We start from the raw sequence: 19,371 nt of genomic DNA, 5'->3' as shown, positions 1-19,371 counted from the left end.
GCATCAGGTCAATACCATGCTTTAAACTGTGTGTGTGTACACGTGTGTGTGTGTGTGTGTACACACGTGTGTGTGTGTGTGTGTGTGTTTTAAGTTCTTTATACTGTACTGCCAACTTTTCTATAAGATTTTAGTTCCTGGAAAAATATTTTTTTAAATCATTCATTAAATACCAATTTCTCTGACCTTCCTTTTACCAAGACTTTCTCACAGGAATGACATGTGGTTCTACGGAAAGAACCCCAAACTAAACATCAGCTGCCTTGGGTTCAAATCCCAGGTAGATCCCTTACTTGTTATGGGATTAGGACAAGCCATTTAACCTTTCGGCTTCCTCCTCTGTCAAGATATATACCTGCCCTGCGCATCTCAAAAGCTGTTTGAGGGATCAAATGAGAGAAAAACGAGAAAGTGCTTTGTAAACTGAAAAGTGTTAAACTAATGTAAAGGGTATTATCACATATCATATAAAAATAAAATGGCTTCACCTTACCAATAATAGGCTTTATAAGTAATCCACGTATTACTGTGTATTTCAAAGACTCAAAACCATTAAGCTTTCAAATACCGTCACTAAAAGCAATCCAGAAAATAGGGAACTATCCAAATAGAAACATTAGTCTAGGCAATAAAGGGATTTTAAGAACAAGGAATTGATTGTGCAGTCAGAAAGAAATTCACGTTTTACCAAAACTGAAGAAGAAAAAGTCTCTCCTCTACAGAGGAAAAAAACAAGCTGAATAAATGCAATGTATAAAAACCAAGAGAGGCCGGGCGTGGTGGCTCATACATGTAATTCCAGCTCTTTGGGAGGCCGAGGCAGGCGGATCACCTGAGGTCAGGAGTTCAAGACCACCCTGGCCAACATGGTGAAACCCCTGTCTCTAATGAAAATACAAAAATTAGCCAGGCATGGTGGCACATGGCTGTAATCCCAGCTACTTGGGAGGCTGAGGCAGGAGAATCGCTTGAACCTGGAAGAAAGAGGTTGCCGTGAGCCAAGACTGCACCATTGCACTCCAGCCTGGGCAACAAGAGTGAAACTCCATTTCGGGGGAAAAAAAAAAATCAAAAGAGTCCATGGATGTACAACTTATGCCCCTCAGTCAGTAATAAAGTGAACATCTGTAAAATACTTTATGGTTACCTTAGAACTCACATATGTTTCTGAAGCTGATTGTCAAAACCTTGTCAGATAATAAGATGGTAGTATTTTCCTTGTTTTACAGAAAGGGAAACTGAGACCAGGAAGTGGTGGAACTCCAACAGAACCTTGGTTTTAAGATTCCAAAATCCATGCCTTTTCCACCACACCATGTTGCCCGTCCAAAAATTACTCACATCTGTTTAGAGTGGCTGGGGGAATGGTGGGCCACAGACTTGTATGACGAGGTCATGAAAAGCTTCACCACCTCCCCAGAAAAAAAATGTGCTTAAATGGAATTTTTTTAACATAAAAATTTCAAATTTCAAAACTTCATTTCATGAAGCTATTTATGGAGAACTATGCAACAAGAACCCCTTGTTTCATTGATGACTTGCTTTTATGTTCTTTCTTATTTAACCCTCCCGCCAAGCCTGTGAGAGGAAGGTTATTACCATTACCCCATCTAATAAGAGTAGATGTTCTGCAGAAGACCAAGTAAATTCTAAACCTTGCTAACATGTACTAAACACTTAACTATGTGTCAGATACTTTTCTAAGCACTTTTCATGTATTATTTCACTTAACCTTCCCAACAACTCTACGAAAGAACTATTATTACCATCATTCTTATTTTACAGATGAGTAAACTGAAATACAAGTTTAGAAGCTTGTCCAAGTTCACACAGCTTGTAAGAGATAGAGCTGAAATTTGAACCCAGAGAGTGTGGCTCTAGAGTCTATATTCTTGAATTTTTAAAGTCAACTTTATACCTCCAACATATAATTGTAACCTCGTAATTAAATGTATGCTAACATACTACACTAAAATGCACTCATAAGTGTCTAGTTCAAGGAACTTGGGCAACTGCATACACCCATGTAACCCCTATTTCACTAATTTTTTTTTAATGAACTTTATTATAGGCCCAATTGTTTTTCTCCTCCACGCACCCTTCAAAAACCATGGTGTATGGCTCTTGTGTTAGCACCTAAGGGCAACTGAAAAGGCCTTCAGAACAGTGAGTTAAGGTTCTCAACAGTCCTTGAGTAGTCCTTTGAGCCATCCAGAGAGCTCACAACCTGACTTCAGGAAGATCCAGAATTACAGAGTGGTGCCTTCCCCATGTCTCCCAGAAGCACTGAGCTCCTCTCTCCTTCATGGTCCCGAGTTCCCTTTTCTGACAAGAACTTGCCTACCCCTCTGCCACTGCTCCATTCGGACCTTAGTGAGTTGCCATCATAGATCACAGTCACCATGGAACTCATGCTCTTAACAACGTAACGTATGCGATACTGACTCAGAGTCTCAAATCACCTAGGAAGTTTTTTAAATCAGATTCCCAGGTTCTACCACTGGAGACTGATTCACTAGGTGGGAAATAAAGCCTAGGTATCTATTTTCTGAAAAGTGATTTTGATGATCTATTGATCTATGAATCTATTTTCCCAAGTGATTCTGATCAGTTGGATTTTGGAACTACTACAAAAGAACAGTAGTTCTTCTTGATGTGCCAAGATGGCAGACAACCTAGAAATCGTGACACTCTTTAGAAGACCTTGAAATATACCCTTTAATAATAATAAATAAAATAGTTTTAAATCAAATACCATCTTATACAGGCAGTAGCAGGCTATCAAAAATTTAAGTAAGTGTATAACAAATTTACTGGAATCTCACTTCCAGCAGAGATGGAGTAACATGGACCACATTTACCCTTCCATCTGAAACAACCAAAAGTCCCTCGATCCATCCATCCTTCTCTCGAACAATGTTTTTTAAGAGACTAGAGAACATACAACAAAGCACAGTGATCCCTGAGAGAAGTAAACAAGTGAGCTGAGCCCTCTGATGCCCCAGCTCACCACTTTGAGAGTTTCCAGACTGTGGTGCAAGGAGGGGGAACCTAAGCAAAGTCCAGCAAACACCTGGAGCTGAGAGACAGAGCTAAGCATCCAGGGAAACCAAGGCAGTTAAGTTTGCAGCACAGAGTGCTAGAGTGAAGAGAGCTGCACAGAGAAAGAACTCCAGAGGTCTGCAAGAGCCCCCTCAAGTATAAGTACCGATTAGCACAAGTATGTGAGGAAATAACTTAAGCCTGCACAAATAACCGTGCAAAAAAGATTACAGGTAGCAGCGGCTGGTACTCACACAGGGTTAGAAATAATGCCTATGCCCCCAGCCAAAGTGGAAAGCTCATAGTTCATGGTGCATTGGATAGAGTACACAGTAGACTATTACCTTAGAAATGGGTACTAAAATTCTAGGTTGCCTAGTCTAGCCCTAGACTGAGCACAACTCCAATCCCACTTAACGAACCTTAAAAAGCAAGACTTGGAAGGAACACATTATTTCAAAGTAACATAGACAAAACATATGAAACAATGGTTTTCAAGACATTAGGCAACAAAGTGCACCAATGCCTTGAAAGATGGAAAAGAATGAAGTAAGCCTATGACTGCCTCAGATTACTCCCCTGAGGAAACCCAAGAATATTTATAAGAATACAAAAACAGAGGGAGAGCATCAGGGTAAATAGCTAATGCATGTGGGGCTTAATACCTAGGTGATGGATTGACAGGTACAGCAAACCACCATGGCACACAATTACCCATGTGACAAACCTGCACATCCTGCACATGTATCCCAGAAGGGAAAATAAAATAATATCCCAGCACTTTGGGAGGCCGAGGCAGATGGATCACTTGAGGTCAGGAGTTCAAGACCAGCCTGGCCAACATGGTGAAACCCTGTCTCTACTAAAAATACAAAAATTAGCCGAGAGTGTTGGTGGACACCTGTAATCCCAGCTACTGGAGAGGCTGAGGCAGGAGAATTGCTTGAACCTGAGAGGCAGGGGTTGCGGTGAGCCAAGATCAGGTCACTGCACTCCAGCCTAGGTGACAGAGTGAGATGCCATCTCAAAAATAAGAAAAAGAAGAAGAATAAAGAATAAGAATAAAGAATGGTCTTGGCATGGTGGCTCATGGCCCATGGGCATGGGCATAGTGGCCTATAATACCAGCACTTTGGAATGCTGAGGCAGGCAGATCACTTGAGGTCAGGTATACACTACAGACCAATATCTCTCACAAATATAGATACAAAAGTCCTTAACAAATTATTAGCAGACAGAATTCAACCATGTTTATAATGACCCAGAGAGGTTTATACCAGGGATGTAAGATTGGTTCAGTATTTGAAAACCCATCAATATAATCCACCATATTAAGAGGATAAAGAAAAATCACAAATTACATCAATTGATGAAGAAAAAAGCATTTGACAAAATTCATGACAGAAACTTAGAAAACTAGAAATCAAGGGGATCTTCCTCAATCTGATAATGGACATCTACAAAAAAACCTACAGTTAACATCATACTTAATGGTGAAAGACTGAATACTTTCCCTCTGGGATTGGGAACAAGGCAAGGGAACTCATCATTCTAATCACACTGGAGAGCCTAGCCAGGGCAACAAGGTAAGAAAAAGAAATAAAAGGAATATGGACTGAAAAAGAAGAAACGAGATTGTCTCTATTCACAGACAACTTGATTGCCTGTGTAGAAAAGTCCTTAGAATTAAAACTGAGGTTATTTCATTCTCTTTCATCTGTCTACAATTCTTCCATTTCCATAGAACATCTTTGCAGGAATTTCTCCTTGGACTCCTTCCCTAATGGTGTCCTAAGCCTAAACCATAGATTTGGATTGCTAAGGACATACGAGACCTAAAAAGCACAGTCATAATGGGAAAAATTGATAGGTTATGTCAAAATTAGGAATATCTGTTCAAAGGAAAACTTTGCCTAAAATTGAAATATTCTGTTCAATTATTTTTTATGTGACTTGGGAAAAATCATCCAGTAGTATTTAATTTTAACATGAACTCACAGAACACCAATGCTTTTTAGGAACATAGCATAAGAATTGCTACAAAGCCTCCATGGCTAAGGTGCAAAATAAAAGAACCTCTCTGCCGAAAAGAAAAAAGAAAGAAGACCAGGAGTGTACATCTGGCAAACTGAGTCAATCAGAATCCAGAACCGAGTCACAGAGCTGGAGTCAGTCATTTGTCTGGTTCTGGAGCTCAGGTCTATAAATCCTGTCATCAAAATCACCTAAGGAACTGTTATGAAATACAAAAATAGGTCCCAAGATTCTGATTCAGAGGGTCTGGGGTGGGGACAGAAAAAAAAAATTAAGTTCCCCAAGTGATTCTGGTGCATAACTATCCAGGTTTGGAAACCACTTAGTTAAATAACATTGCTTAAAACTAAAAAGGGATCAGTGTTGTGCCATGTACAACAGGAAGAGCTCATTGAGAGAAGGGAGGGAGACAGGAAAAAGCCAGCACGAGAGTTTGTGTGGTTGATCCCTGAGAGCCTAGCATAGCCTAGAGGCTGTGGGGGTGCTTAAGAGACTGACTGTGCAACCTCAGTTCCCGGGTGTCCAGATCCAGGCTCTAGGTGATCTGCCATGATGCCCATTCAAGTGTCTGCTCTCTCCTTAATACAAAGGTTGCTAACCAACAGGAAAGCATGACCTTAATTTTCCTTAAGATTTTCAGCTATGTAGGTCTGCTTACTCACCCAGGTAAACAATAAATGCTTATTTCTAATTCAGAACATCTTTACTTTCCACATACTTTACCCCTGCTCTAGGTTTACCAATAGACGATATTAACAACAACTACTAAAACCTATCACTACAAGGAAAGGCATCTCAGGATACCTAATCCATCCAAGTCCAGGCCCTCAGGTGCTCTAAAAGAGCTTCAAGCCCAACTGGAGGAACAAAAAACAATCCACAAATGCACCCAGTAACCCTTCAGAACACAGTCAACATTAAAGCCAAGAATATATACTGTCAAATAGCAAGAGGTATAGTTGAAGAAGCATGAGATCTGGAATGGTGCAAACTGCTTGCCCTGGTTCTGGCACTAAATTGGCTGTGCACCTTTGAGCAAGAAAGGAGAGACAACAGTGGGCTGGGAGGTCTGAAACATGGGCATATGTTGACTGTCTGCAGCATAGCTTTAAAGATTTCCCTCTCTAGATCTAATTAAACTAAAGAGCTTCTGCACAGCAAAAGAAACTACCATCAGAGTGAACAGGCAACCTACAGAATGGGAGAAAATTTTTGCAATCTACCCATCTGACAAAGGGCTAATATCCAGAATCTACAAAGAACTTAAACAAAAGTACAAGAAAAAATCAAACAACCCCATCAAAAAGTGGGCAAAAGATATGAACAGACACTTCTCAAAAGAAGACATTTATGCAGCCAACAGACACATGAAAAAATGCTCATCATCACTGGCCATCAGAGAAATGCAAATCAAAACCACAATGAGATACCATCTCACACCAGTTAGGATGGCAATCATTAAAAAGTCAGGAAACAACAGGTGCTGGAGAGGATGTGGAGAAATAGGAACACTTTTACACTGTTGGTGGGACTGTAAACTAGTTCACCCATTGTGGAAGACAGTGTGGCGATTCCTCAAGGATCTAGAACTAGAAATACCATTTGATTCAGCCATCCCATTACAGGGCATGTATCCAAAGGATTATAAATCATGCTGCTATAAAGACACATGCACACATAGGTTTATTGTGGCATTATTCACAATAGCAAAGACTTGGAACCAACCCAGAGGTCCATCAATGATAGACTGGATTAAGAAAATGTGGCACATATATACCATGGAATACTATGCAGCCATAAAAAAGGATGAGTTCATGTCCTTTGTGGGAACATGGATGAAGCTGGAAACCATCATTCTGAGCAAACTATCGCAAGGACAGAAAACCAAACACCGCATGTTCTCACTCGTAGGTGGGAACTGAACAATGAGAACACTTGGACACAGGGTGGGGAATATCACACACTGGGGCCTGTCAGGGGGTGTGGGGGGGAGGGATAGCATTAGGAGATATACCTAATGTAAATGACGAGTTAATGGGTGCAGCACACCAACATGGCACATGTATACATATGTAACATATAACAAACCTGCACGTTGTGCACATGTACACCCTAGAACTTAAATTAAGAAAAAAAAGGTGGGTTTCAGTTTTTTAAAAAAATGGTGGTGCCTTTGCACTCATTGCCAAGTTTTTGTTACAGATTAATTTTTCCATAAATTGAACCAATCAGTAATTTTAAGGTTTTGTTTTTTCTAAATGTAAGAGTTCAGATTACATTCTATTAAAATTTTGCCCTCAAATAAAAAAAAAAAAAAAAAAGATTTCCCTCTCTAGGACCCAATTTGTTCATCTCTAAACAGATCAATATGAAAGGTCTCCCCAGTTCCAACATCCTGTGGCTCTTCCAACATCCTGTGGCTCTATCCTTCTAAATCTCTCTCCCCACTTGTAAAATAGTAAGTCAGATTATAAGGATTAATATGAAGGTTCACAATTCCTGCATCAAAACATTAACTTAGATCAATACCAACGCCACTGTCCACATTACAACTGGTAAGTTACTTGTCCTGAATGTCAGTTCAACAAGTAACTTAAGTGGACGCCTGTAGTTCCAGCTACTTGGGTGGCTGAGATGGCAGGATCACTTGAACCAAGGAGTTTGGGGCCGTACTGCCCTATGATGATGATGACCCATGAACAGCCACTGCACTTCAGCATGAACACCATAGTAAGATTCCATCTTCAAAGGAAAAAAAAAAAAGACAAGTAACTTAAATGAAGACATTCAGTCACTTGCTCTAGGGCAGTAGTTTTTAGTGTTGGGCCGATATGTCTCAGAGGTCTTGCGAGAACAGAAGGGAAATGAAAGTAGCCTACCCCATAGACCTACTTTTAGTGTTTTATATGTCCACATTTCAAATAAGAGTCCCTCTAACAACAGTTTCCAAAGCTTTAAAAACAAATGTGATTCATAGAACACTATATGTACAGGATTATATGTTAAAAAAAAAAATGATTCAAAGAGCATTATACAAACAAAACAAGATAAACATTTAAGATAGGTATGATTATCATCCAGTTTATCAATGAAGAAACTAAGGAACAGATCAGTTAAAGCCAAACATTTAGGAAGTGAGACAGCTGGGACTAGAACCCAGGCAGTTTGGCTCCAGAGTCCATGTTCCTAACTACTATGCTATAGCTCAGCACTCTGCTGCATAGCTTAAAAAACAAAGACAAAAACACAATGTAAACCCCCACGGCTCCCAGATGCATTCAAGAGTAAAAAGATAGTCATTATGACATGTGACGCAAGACTATTTGCAACTTAGCCTCAGTGAGACCAGACCCATCTGCTTCATCTGCCCACTACCCCCTACCAACCCACATGCCCCCACATTTTAGTCATGTTAAACTTATCATCAGGCCTCAATCACTTACATGCCTTGTATATACATGTGTCACTTATTGCACTATTTCAGAGGGGCCGGCACTGTGCTGAGCTTAATTTTATATATAGCACCTCACTTTATCCACATGACATATTGTGAGGTAGGGAGGATCTACAGCACTTTACAAAAGTAAGAATCTTCTAGAAATTGAATTGCTTGCCCAAAGACAAATACCTAGTAAGGGGCAGTGTATGAACTCAAGCCCAGGTCTGTTCTTACATCAAAGGGCATGCTCTTGATCATAATTCCCCACCTAAAATGTGTTCCATCTCCTAACAATGTCCTGTCTATTCAAGATGCATCTATAACAGTGCTTGGGAAGTAGCAGACATTTAAGAGATATTTGCTGAATGAATGGAAAGTGAATGAACAAATGCCTCCTCCTCTCTGGAGGCTTCTCTCACCCCCTTAAAAAGCTCAGTGCTCTCTCCACACTGTCACAAAACTGGTTTCAAAGTCCTATTATGAGGCTTCCCAGGTGGTATTCTATGGTTTCTACTTATATGTACATATTACCTACTACACTGGGAAGTTTGTTTCACTTCACCTCTGTATTCCCAGACCCCTAACAAAAGGCCTGGTTTTTAAACAAGCGCTTGGTGAATTTGTTAACTGAATGAAATTCCCCGAGGAGAAGAGAGATGAGTAAGTGACTCATGATTCACATTAAAACTTCTTTTTCCTCCAGAAGTAAACAACGTTCAGAACTGTGATATACTCAAATGTGTGCTCTATAAATATTGCTAGGTTTCAACTATCATCCGAGGTATCTAAATTTAACTCATTCAACACATATTTATGAGTAATCTAAATACACACAGATAATGGCTCCTAAGGAGCTTACAAGCAAGTCAAGAAGACAAAACATAAAATGTAAACAGTCAAATATGGGCTGTTTGAAATCAACAGAGATAAATGACTGGCTGCCACAAATTGATAAAACAAAATGCTGTGGGTTTGCAAATTGAAGACATCATTCTGAGCTAAGGTTGTGGTCCTGATTGTCGGCGGATAGGATGCAATGAGGCTTTTTATAATCAGTAGCAAAATGAGAAAAACGGACAATACAGTGTGCTTTCCATATAAAGGTATTTAATTCAACTATAAAAACTGTCCTTAATTAGTCATCTTGTTCCTCTTGCCTTTCAGATATGAAAATGCAATTTCTTTTCAAAAATAATGGTGACAGGAGATGATCATTTTTATGTAACTCCACAAAATTTGTTTTTAAGTCTGTACTTTAAAACGTTCCAAACATTTGGGAATCAGTGAGCTACAGCATTCAAGACAAGTATCATGAAGGGGTGAAACGTGATTGTTCACACTGCAGAATGAATTGGGTTTGGCTAGGTGGACAGGAGAGGGGGGATTTTAAACAGGGGACACATGCTGAGCAAAGTACAGAGGTATGAATGCTCACGCAGAGACTGGAGAATGCTAGCAAAATCAGCCTGATTGAAACTCGGAAACATTGCAGCTGGAAGTTCTTTCTTTTTTTTCTTTTTTTTTAGAGACAGGGTCTTGCCATATTGCCTGGGCTGGAGTGCAGTGACTATTCACAGGCATGCTCATAGCACACTGCAGCCTTGAACTGCCAGCCTCAAACAATCCTCCCACTTCAGCCTCCCAAGTTGCTGGGACCATAGCTGCATGCCACTTGCAAATTCCTATGTGGCAATATGCCATGCTAACTAAGTACCTTTCAGATCCTCCACTGAAAGCTATAAATAATGGGTTTTTCCATCTTCTCAAATAAATACATTGACGAGCTTGCAAGAAAATAACCAAGATTCGTTCACGTGTGGTGGCTCACACCTGCCTGTAATCCCAGCATTTTGGGAGGCCAAGGCGGGTGGATCACTTGAGGTCAGGAGTTCAAGACCAGCCTGGCCAACACAGTGAAACCCATCTGTACTAAAAATACAAAAAATTAGCTGGGCATGGTAGCGTGTGCCTGTAGTCCCAGTTACTTGGGAGGCTGAGGCAGGAGAACTGCTTGAACCCAGGAGGTGGAGGTTGCAGCGAGCCGAGATTGCGCCACTGCACACCAGCCTGGGTGACAGAGTGAGACTCTGACTCAACAAAAAAAGAAAAAAAAAGAAAAGAACAAAGTTTCTAACAAGGAACTAAGTGAAGATAGGAACCTAACAGGGTTACCAAAACACAAAAACTCACTTTCTCCTTGAAGACATTTATATTTATATAGTCCAATGCAAGCTCCATTCTCCCAATCTAAGGAGCTCAAGGAATTCAAGACAAAATGAACATTCAGCCTAAGGAGAAAAGTGAAACAGACATCCCTCTCCCACCATTTAAAGTGGGATGACCAAAGTGATGAAGAAAGAAACCCATCCACACACATACCCATCTCAGGAACTGTCATAAAAACCACTAGCCTCAAAACTCAGCACTGAGAAAGAAAGGGAAATTTTTCCACCAGTTCAAACACAAGCAGTGCTTCACAAGGGATTGCTACTGAGTGGTCAAAAAAATCTCAACAGGCTGGGCATGGTGGCTTACATCTGTAATTCCAGCACTTGGGTAGGCGGAGCCCAGGAGTATGAGACCAGCCTGGTTAACAGAGCAAGACCCCAGATCCATCAGAAGAAAAAAAAAAAAAAGTAAAAAAATCAGCAGTGCATGGTGGTACACACCTGTAGTCTTGGCTACTCGGGAGGCTGAGGTAGGAGTTCAAGGCTGCAGTGAGCCAGAATAGTGCCACTGCACTCCACCCTGGGCAACAGAGTGAGACTCTCTGAAAACAAACAAACAAACAAAAAAAACCCTCAATCCCAGAATTTAAATTGAAGTGGTCCCAAACTAAGAGTGGCTTTAAGACACTAACAAAAAAATATGTAAATCTTCTCTGGAAAAATCCACTTCAAACTCAGCTTCAAAATTTTTCTCACAGAAAGCTCCAAGAAATATGAGCTCACTGGCAAAAATCAGAAAACCCTGGGGAAACAAAGCCCATAAATAAGAACCTCAGAAATAAAAGATGGGAGAGTCAGACCTTCAAAGACTTCGGGTATTAGAATTACGGGAGACAGAACATGGAATATTTAATAAGCTTAAATAAATTTTAAAAAGATTAAAAATGAGTAAAGAGTAAGAAACTATGACATGACCACAAAATTGAAAAAGAACAAAATATTTCTCAAAATAAGAATGAATAACTCAACGGATGACTTAAAAGCAGGAAAGATACAACCAGGGAGAGAATTCATGAACTTAAAGAAATGATGCAAAATGGAGTTCAGAAAGAAAAATAGAAAATAGAAAACAAAAGCTACACAAGATAGATAGACGCAGAAAGTAAAACATTAAATCAATAATGTGGAAGAGAAGAGGATGCGACATGGCCAACAGCTGTTTTTAATACTCTAGTTATCTCTTAAGATTTCTACCTTAACTTCATTCTTGGTCTGAAAATACCAGAGAACTTTCCAGAACTAACAACAGATACACATTCACACATTTAAAAGGTCCAATGAATGTACAGCAAAATACATAAAAAGAAATCTAGAAGTGCTGGCTCCCAGTAACATGCACACTCCACCCTCTCTCTCCACAACGATAAAATACCTCGATAAAACCAGGGCAGAATTCATGGAGCAGCTATTTGAGGAATCTACAAAGTAGAGTAGTAGATGAATTGGGGTAAGAAGATTCTAATTAAAAGTACCACCAAACCAGTGGTGTGTTTGAGTTTGTTCCTCCAATATCACTCAGCATAGACTCAAGGCAGCCCAAATACTGGACGTGAACATCAGCATGAATAACTTCCAAGAGAAGCTGTCTAGTTCAGGCTCAAGGAGTGGAAAAGAGGCAGCAGCCTACAGGTACCGAAAGCATTGAGTGAGGGAAGGAACCTTTCCCTCCAGAGTCAGAGGAAATGTGGCCTTAAGAGGATAAGGCCATCCCCTATTACTTTCTTTTCTACTCTGTCCTCTCACTGAAAAGCCCAGACTACATATACAATCATGGAAAGTAAACAGCAGAGCAGGGTTAAATAAAGGGAGCCCCAGGGAACTGAGGAGACAGCAAGAGAGGGGAGTTCAAGAAAATTATCTCAGAAAGCTGGGTTTGAACTCCAGGCCTCACCTCGGAGCCCACCAGCAATGCATAAGGGTCTGGCCCAGTGCAGTGGCTCATACCTGTAAACTCAACACTTTGGGATGCCAACAGAGAGGATCACTTGAGTCCGGGAGTTCAAGACCAGCCTGGGGAGCATAGCATGACCCAGTCTCCACCAAAATCTTAAGGCATTGTGCACAGCTACTTAAAGAGGATTGCTTGAGCCCAGGAGTTCAAGGCTGCAGTGAGCCACGGTTGTGCCACTCCACTCTGGGCAACAGAGCAGGACCCTGTCTCAAGGGGGGAAAAAAAAAGGTCCACAGGTCCTCTTCTTCTACATACATACATCCTCATCAACATCTGAAATTGTCTTTTTTTTTTTTTTTAATTTAAAGGTGGGGTCTCAAAGTCCTGTATCCTTAAGCAATTCTCCCACCTAAGTGTAAGCCCTGTGCCCAGCCCAGACTTTGTAATTTCAGCCATTCTATTGGGGGTGTAAGAGCTTTCTCACTGTAGTTGTAATTTGCATTTTCCTAATGGCTAAAATGATGCTGAGCATTTTTTCTTGCACTTATTTTCCATTTGTATATCTTCTTTGATACTCTATTCAAATCTTTTGTCCATTTTTCTTGGATTGTCTTATTGAGTTATGAGGGTCTCATATGTACATATGACATGTTTTATTTTTTATTTTATTTTTTGAGACAGGGTCTCACTCTGTAGCCCAGGCTGGAGTGCAATGGCATGATCACAGCCTACTGCAGCCTCAACCTCCTGGCTCAAGCAATCCTTCCCCTTCAGCCTCCCAAGTAGCCGGGACTATAGCCGTGCACCACCACGCCCAGCTATTTTTTTTTTTTCTTTTGTAAAAACAGTGTCTCCCTATTTGCCCAGGCCGGTCTCAAACTCCTAGGCTTATGCAATCTTCCCACCTCAGCATCCCAAAATGCTGGGATTACAGGCATGAGCCAACATGCCTGGCTAACACATGTTTTACATAAAGGTGGAAATGGAAATAGAAAGAACCGGTCAAATGCATGTGTTCTTTAGAAGTCTGTGGTTTGTCTTTTCATTTTCTTAATGACAAGTTTTGAAGCACAAAAGACTTTAATTTTGATAAAGTTCAGTTTATTCTTTTACAGTGTGCTCTTTGTGTCCTACTTAAGAAGGTAAACTTGACAGCACCTTATCAATAGATCAGAGGGATAAAATGACATGGAAGGTATCAAAGATAATTCCTAGATTTCTGCTTTAGATGAATGAATAAATGGAACACCTTACTGAGACTGCATCTCCTCACAGGACATCCATAACCCACCATTAAACCAAATCACCCTTTCTGGATTTCCACTTCCACTGACTTCCCAACAGCATTCTACAATGCTTAACTCTATCTCTTCTATTCCCCGAGGCTCAAACCTTGAAACTCACTTCATTATATTCAGCCTGAAAATAATTCATATTCATCCATGCCAATAATTTCCAAATCTCTACACTTCTTCCTGGTGATAAGGCAGCCAATAATTATTGAGAACCATGCTAGGTGACAGGCACTGTGCCTCTCTTCTGTCTACTGCATTTTTCTCCTCAGCCTATCACTAGTTTACACTCAACCAAATTCATCCTCCTCAACCTCAATCCCAGTGGTCCCTCCTGACTCACCAGTGTCTGTGAAGGGTATTATGCGTCCCAAATTGGAAACCCTGATATCATCACCTTTCATTTCAGCTTCTCCTTTCTCCCCCATATTCAATTCATTTAATGGTTCTCCAACTATCCTACCTTAAACGCTGGAGTTTTGGAAGCTAGACAAAGGTGCCAAAAATGGCCTTTTCCCAATTTGCATGAAAAAATAAAGTAATATAATTTTAAGTTTTCTTACCACAAATTTTTCTTAAACCCTTCTCACCTGCTACTCCCTGTCTATTCTGGAATGTAATATAAAATAGTATCTGATTTAGGAAAAAAAATGTAGTTTAAAGTTTAATATATAAATATTTCATAGTATTCCACAGAATACCATGACTTTTAGGTACTTCATCACCTGAACATGCTTGAGCACCACTGAACTAATAATTTGCAACTTATATTCCTGCTAAATTGTTCTTTCCTGTGCAATGTGAAACTTTTCCTATAAGGAAGTCAGACCAAGGTAGGAAAGGTCAGACCAATTTGCCTGAGAAAATATTAAAAAGTAGGTCATCGGGACACTATAAATTTCTTTCTCCTCAATTCCAGGCTATAACTACTTATCCTGTGGAAGCAAAGAGAATAACCAGCTTATAGGTGGAATAGGAATAACTTTCAATGATCACTGTAAGAATAACCGACCTTGTATTCTAGTCACAACAAGTGAGACAGCCTGGGCTATATTCACCAGTTAAACCAGCACATTCTGGATTGCCATTCTCTTCTGATTATCAGTATTTATACCATAGATAAGGCACAACATTAACCTAAGAAAAAAAACAGAAATATCAATATTTATACTCTTAAAGGGGATTGCTAAAACCACATGAGTTGGGGATTATCAGTTATCTGGAACCATCACAAACATAAATCCTGGGAGTTAAACATATAAATAGACTACTGATTCTACTCTTTTAAGAACGAAACCCAGTCAACACCAAACTGCATCGAGTTAAACATTTATGTAATTATGCAATATACAGCAACTGAGTGCCGATATGTGCCACATACAGTACAAGTCACTCAAGGTTTAACAGTGAGCAAGATGCTCACAGTACCTGACTTCATGAAGCCCACACACTATGAGAAAGACAATCAAAGAACACTGACAGTCAGTGCTGATAACAAAGTGCCTTCAAGTGCGGCAGGAAGGGTAAAGGGGATGCTCGCTGACGGGTTCAGCCAGAGCTCTAATTGAGCCAAAACCTAAAGAATGAGCAGAAGGTAACCAAGGGTATCTACACGTGTGATTAAGGTAAGAGGTGAGGGGTGCTATGAATGAGGCTGCGGTCAGACTAGCATGGAAGACAAAATACACTCAGAATCACACCGATCTGGGCTCCAGTCGCAGCTCCACCACACAAACAGCCTAACATCACTGACTTCAGTCACTTCATTTGTAAAGGGCAATGATAACAATACTTACCTCATAGGATTATGGAGAGGATTAAATAACATAATGATATAAACTTATTCGTTCCCCACTTGATAGCTCTGTGATCTTGTGCAACTGGAAACCTCTCTGTGTCTTTCTCATCTGTAAAATGGGAATCTAATAGTACCTTCTCCATAGGGTTGTTAATAAGGATAAACTCAAAGAATAAAGGTGAAGATTTAACGAGACAACAACAAATATAAACCATTTGGAATAAGTTCTAATGTTCAAAAGAGTTCAATAAATTTTGGTTATTTAATTTCTGTTATTTTTATACTAACAGACAGAGTTGAGGTCTCAAAGGGCCTTAAAGCCATGTTAAGTGTATGGATTTTAATCTGGAAGCGTGGAGAGCAGCTGAAGGATTTTCAGCAGTCAACTGACGTGATCAGATTGGTCTTCTGGAAGGCTCACCCTGGATACTGTACAGAGACTGGACTGGAAGAGTCAAAGTGGTAGAAAGAGTCCAGTCGGAAGAATTATAGCCATTAAGGTAGGAGAAGATGGTGCCCTGGACCAGTGGAACATCAGCAGAGAGATGAGTGCACGAAGCAACAAGGCTAGATATTTGCATTTAGGATGTGAGATGTCCCCAACATCTTACAGACTCTTCCCTCTCTCCTGCCCTCTACCCTCCTACTAAAAATTCGTGAAGCTTTCATTCCCACTATCACCACACTCTGCAATTCCCAAACTATAACTTTAGTTTCCACTCTGTCGTGAGCTTCATTCAAGTCTAAATGTCAACTTGCCCTTGGAAAGCTCCTCTCACTTAATATAGCCCAAATCAAAGCAATAATTTATTTTCCCAGAAAAATGTCAATTTCCCAATTTTTAATCCTAGTTCTATCACTTCTTTCTCTCAATCACCCAGGCTTCAAACTCTAGAGTCCTCATCATGTGGTTGTGAAGACCTTCTAATCTTCTGATGCTACATCTTGACAATTCTCACTGACACCTGGACTCTTAAAATAAAGACGATGTCTGCCTGTAATCCCAACACTTTGGGAGGCCGAGGCAGGTGGATCATGAGGTCAGGATATCGAGACCATCCTGGCTAACACGGTGAAACCTCGTCTCTACTAAAAATACAAAAAAAATTAGCCGGGCGTGGTGGCGGGTGCCTGTAGTACCAGCTACTCGAGAGGCTGAGGCAGGAGAATGGTGTGAACACGGGAGATGAAGCTTGCAGTGAGCCCAGATTGTGCCACTGCACTCCAGCCTGGGCAACAGGGCAAGACTCCATCTCAAAATAAATAAATAAATATAAATAAAGGCGATGTCATGTAAAGTAAAAGAAAATATCCAGATATCGGCCCTCATGACTTCTCTTCTATAATAACAGGTTCATTTGTCTTCTACCTTCAGTCATTTTGCCCTTCAGTCCTGGTTATACTCATGTTTCACACACATGTACACATACACACACACATAGAGAGAGAGAGACTAATACATACGCAGAGCTACCAAATCTCTTGAATTAAAATTAGTTACATTGGTTATAATAATTACACACAAAAAGTTCAGTGAAAGCAGAGACAGGAACAATTCTAACAGAATGCACTCTAGAAATTTCAGCTTATTCTGTAAGGCAATAAAGTTCTACCTTTGTATTGCAAATGCCTGCTAGTCACTAGGAATTCAACTGGGAACGATGGATATAAACCAGTTCTTCAGCCACAGATCTGAGAAGGGGATCTGACCATCACTCGCAAGCACAAAGAACAGTGCCCATGGTAACCCATTAATCACCTGTGGCAAAACTGCAAATCTAGATAGAGCTCTCCTTGCTCAAGAGAGCAAACGAAAAATAAAAGATCTGTCAAAAAATATTGCAAATGAGAGAAAAGCATCATCATCATCTCTTGGAAGAAGAATATGTTTCTGAAAAAGATTAAAAAATATGCTTCAGGAAACTGACATCCTTAAATAGAACAGAAAAAAAAAAAAAAAAAAAAAAAAAAAAAAAAAAACACCATCTCTACAAAACAGGAACAAAAAGCTGCAAGGAAGAGAACAAGACAAGTAACAACAGCTTTTTAAAAAAAAAAAAAAAAAAAAAGGCCAATGTAACCTTGATATCAAAATCTGACAAGATCATTACGAAAAAGAAAAATGGCAGCCAAAATCTCTTATGAATACAGATGTAAACATAAAACAAACAAAATATCAGTAAATGGACTATAATATCCAAAAAAGAATAGTATAACATGACCAAGTGGGTTTATCCCAGGAATGCAAGGCTGGTTTAACATTTGAAAATAAATGTAATTCACTACATAAAACTGGAAAAAAGAAAAATTATAATCATCTCAAGAGATGCAAAAAAGGCATTTGGTAAAATTCAACATCCATTCATGACAAAAACTCTTAGCAACCTAAAAATGGACAGAAACTTCTCAAACTGATCAAGGGCATCTAAGAAAAACAGCTATCAACATACTGGTTGACATTGATGAGATGGTAAGATATTGAACACTTTCCTCTGAATTCAGGTATAACAGCACTATATCTATACTCATTGAACCTATTCATATCAGAGATCTTACCCAGTGAAATAAGGCAAGAAATAAAAAGTATAAAGATCAAAAACTAGGAAGTAAAATTGTCATTCACAGAAAACCTGACTGTATACATACAAAATAAAAATAACCTAAAAACATCATTAGAATTAAGTAAATTTAGCAAGGTTGCTGGCTACAACGTCAACATACAAGAGAAATCTACCGTATTTCTATACGCTAGTAACAATTAGAAAATGACATTTAAAAAGCAATGCCATTCACAATAGTATGGAAAAAAAAAATCAAAGACCTACGAATAAATCTAACAAAAGATGTTCAGGACCCTGCACTAAAAATTACAAAATGCCGCCGAAAAAAAATTAAAGATATATAAGGAGAGATATGTCATCTTCATTAACTAGAAGACTCCATATTGTTAATATCAACTCCCTACAAATTAGGGATGCAATGCAATTCCATCAAAATTGTGGAATTTCACAAGCTGATTATAAAATGTATATGGTCATGCAAAGGACCTGGAATAGTCCAAACAATCTGAATAACAAAATTGAAAGAATTCCACTATTAAATAACAAGACTTACTTTAAAGGTACAGTAATTAAGATAGTATGGTATTAATGCAATGGAAAGAACCAAGTCCAGAAACACAAACATATACCTGATTTACAAGAAAGATGTCATTGAGTGGGGAAAGAATGGTCTTCTTGATAAATGTTAAGTCAATTGGACAACCACATGGGGGAAGAAAAGGAATTAACCTTGATGTATAACTTACATCATACACAAAAATTCATATGAAATGGATCACATCACAGAACTAAAATTAAAATGTAAAACAAAGCTTCTAGGATAAAACAAACAAAAGTATATTTATGGCCTTTGGTTAGACAAAGATTTCCTAAACAGAATGCATCAGAAAGTAAAGAAAGGAAAGGATCAATAAAATAGACTTAAGATCTCTTGTTAATCAAAAAGCACTATTAAGTGGCCAGGCCCAGTGGCTCATGCCTGTAATCCCAACACTTTGGGAGGCTGAGGCTGGCAGATCATTTGAGGTCAGGAGTTCAAGACCAGCCTGGACAACATGGTGAAACCCTGTCTCTACTAAAAATACA

At 39.5% G+C, this 19,371-nt stretch overlaps 1 protein-coding gene across 22 annotated transcripts in view; it reads right to left on the bottom strand.

Moving 5' to 3' along the window:
• Positions 1-19,371, bottom strand: part of DENND1A (DENN domain containing 1A) — a 544,513-nt gene that overhangs the window by 506,284 nt on the left and 18,858 nt on the right. For 2 of the 22 annotated variants that reach the window (XM_077968018.1, XM_077968021.1), the window contains exon 2: positions 14,939-15,063. The exons of the other annotated variants lie outside the window; for them this stretch is intronic. The gene's annotated coding sequence lies outside the window, so the exon portion shown is untranslated. The remainder of the gene's footprint in view (positions 1-14,938; positions 15,064-19,371) is intronic. 22 annotated transcript variants of the gene reach the window in all.

Source organism: Macaca mulatta, chromosome 15 (assembly GCF_049350105.2).
Source record: "Macaca mulatta isolate MMU2019108-1 chromosome 15, T2T-MMU8v2.0, whole genome shotgun sequence".
In the NCBI taxonomy this organism is placed as follows: domain Eukaryota; kingdom Metazoa; phylum Chordata; class Mammalia; order Primates; family Cercopithecidae; genus Macaca; species Macaca mulatta.
The sequence above is the reverse complement of the archived record's forward strand: the minus strand, read 5'-3'. Positions and strand labels throughout refer to the sequence as shown.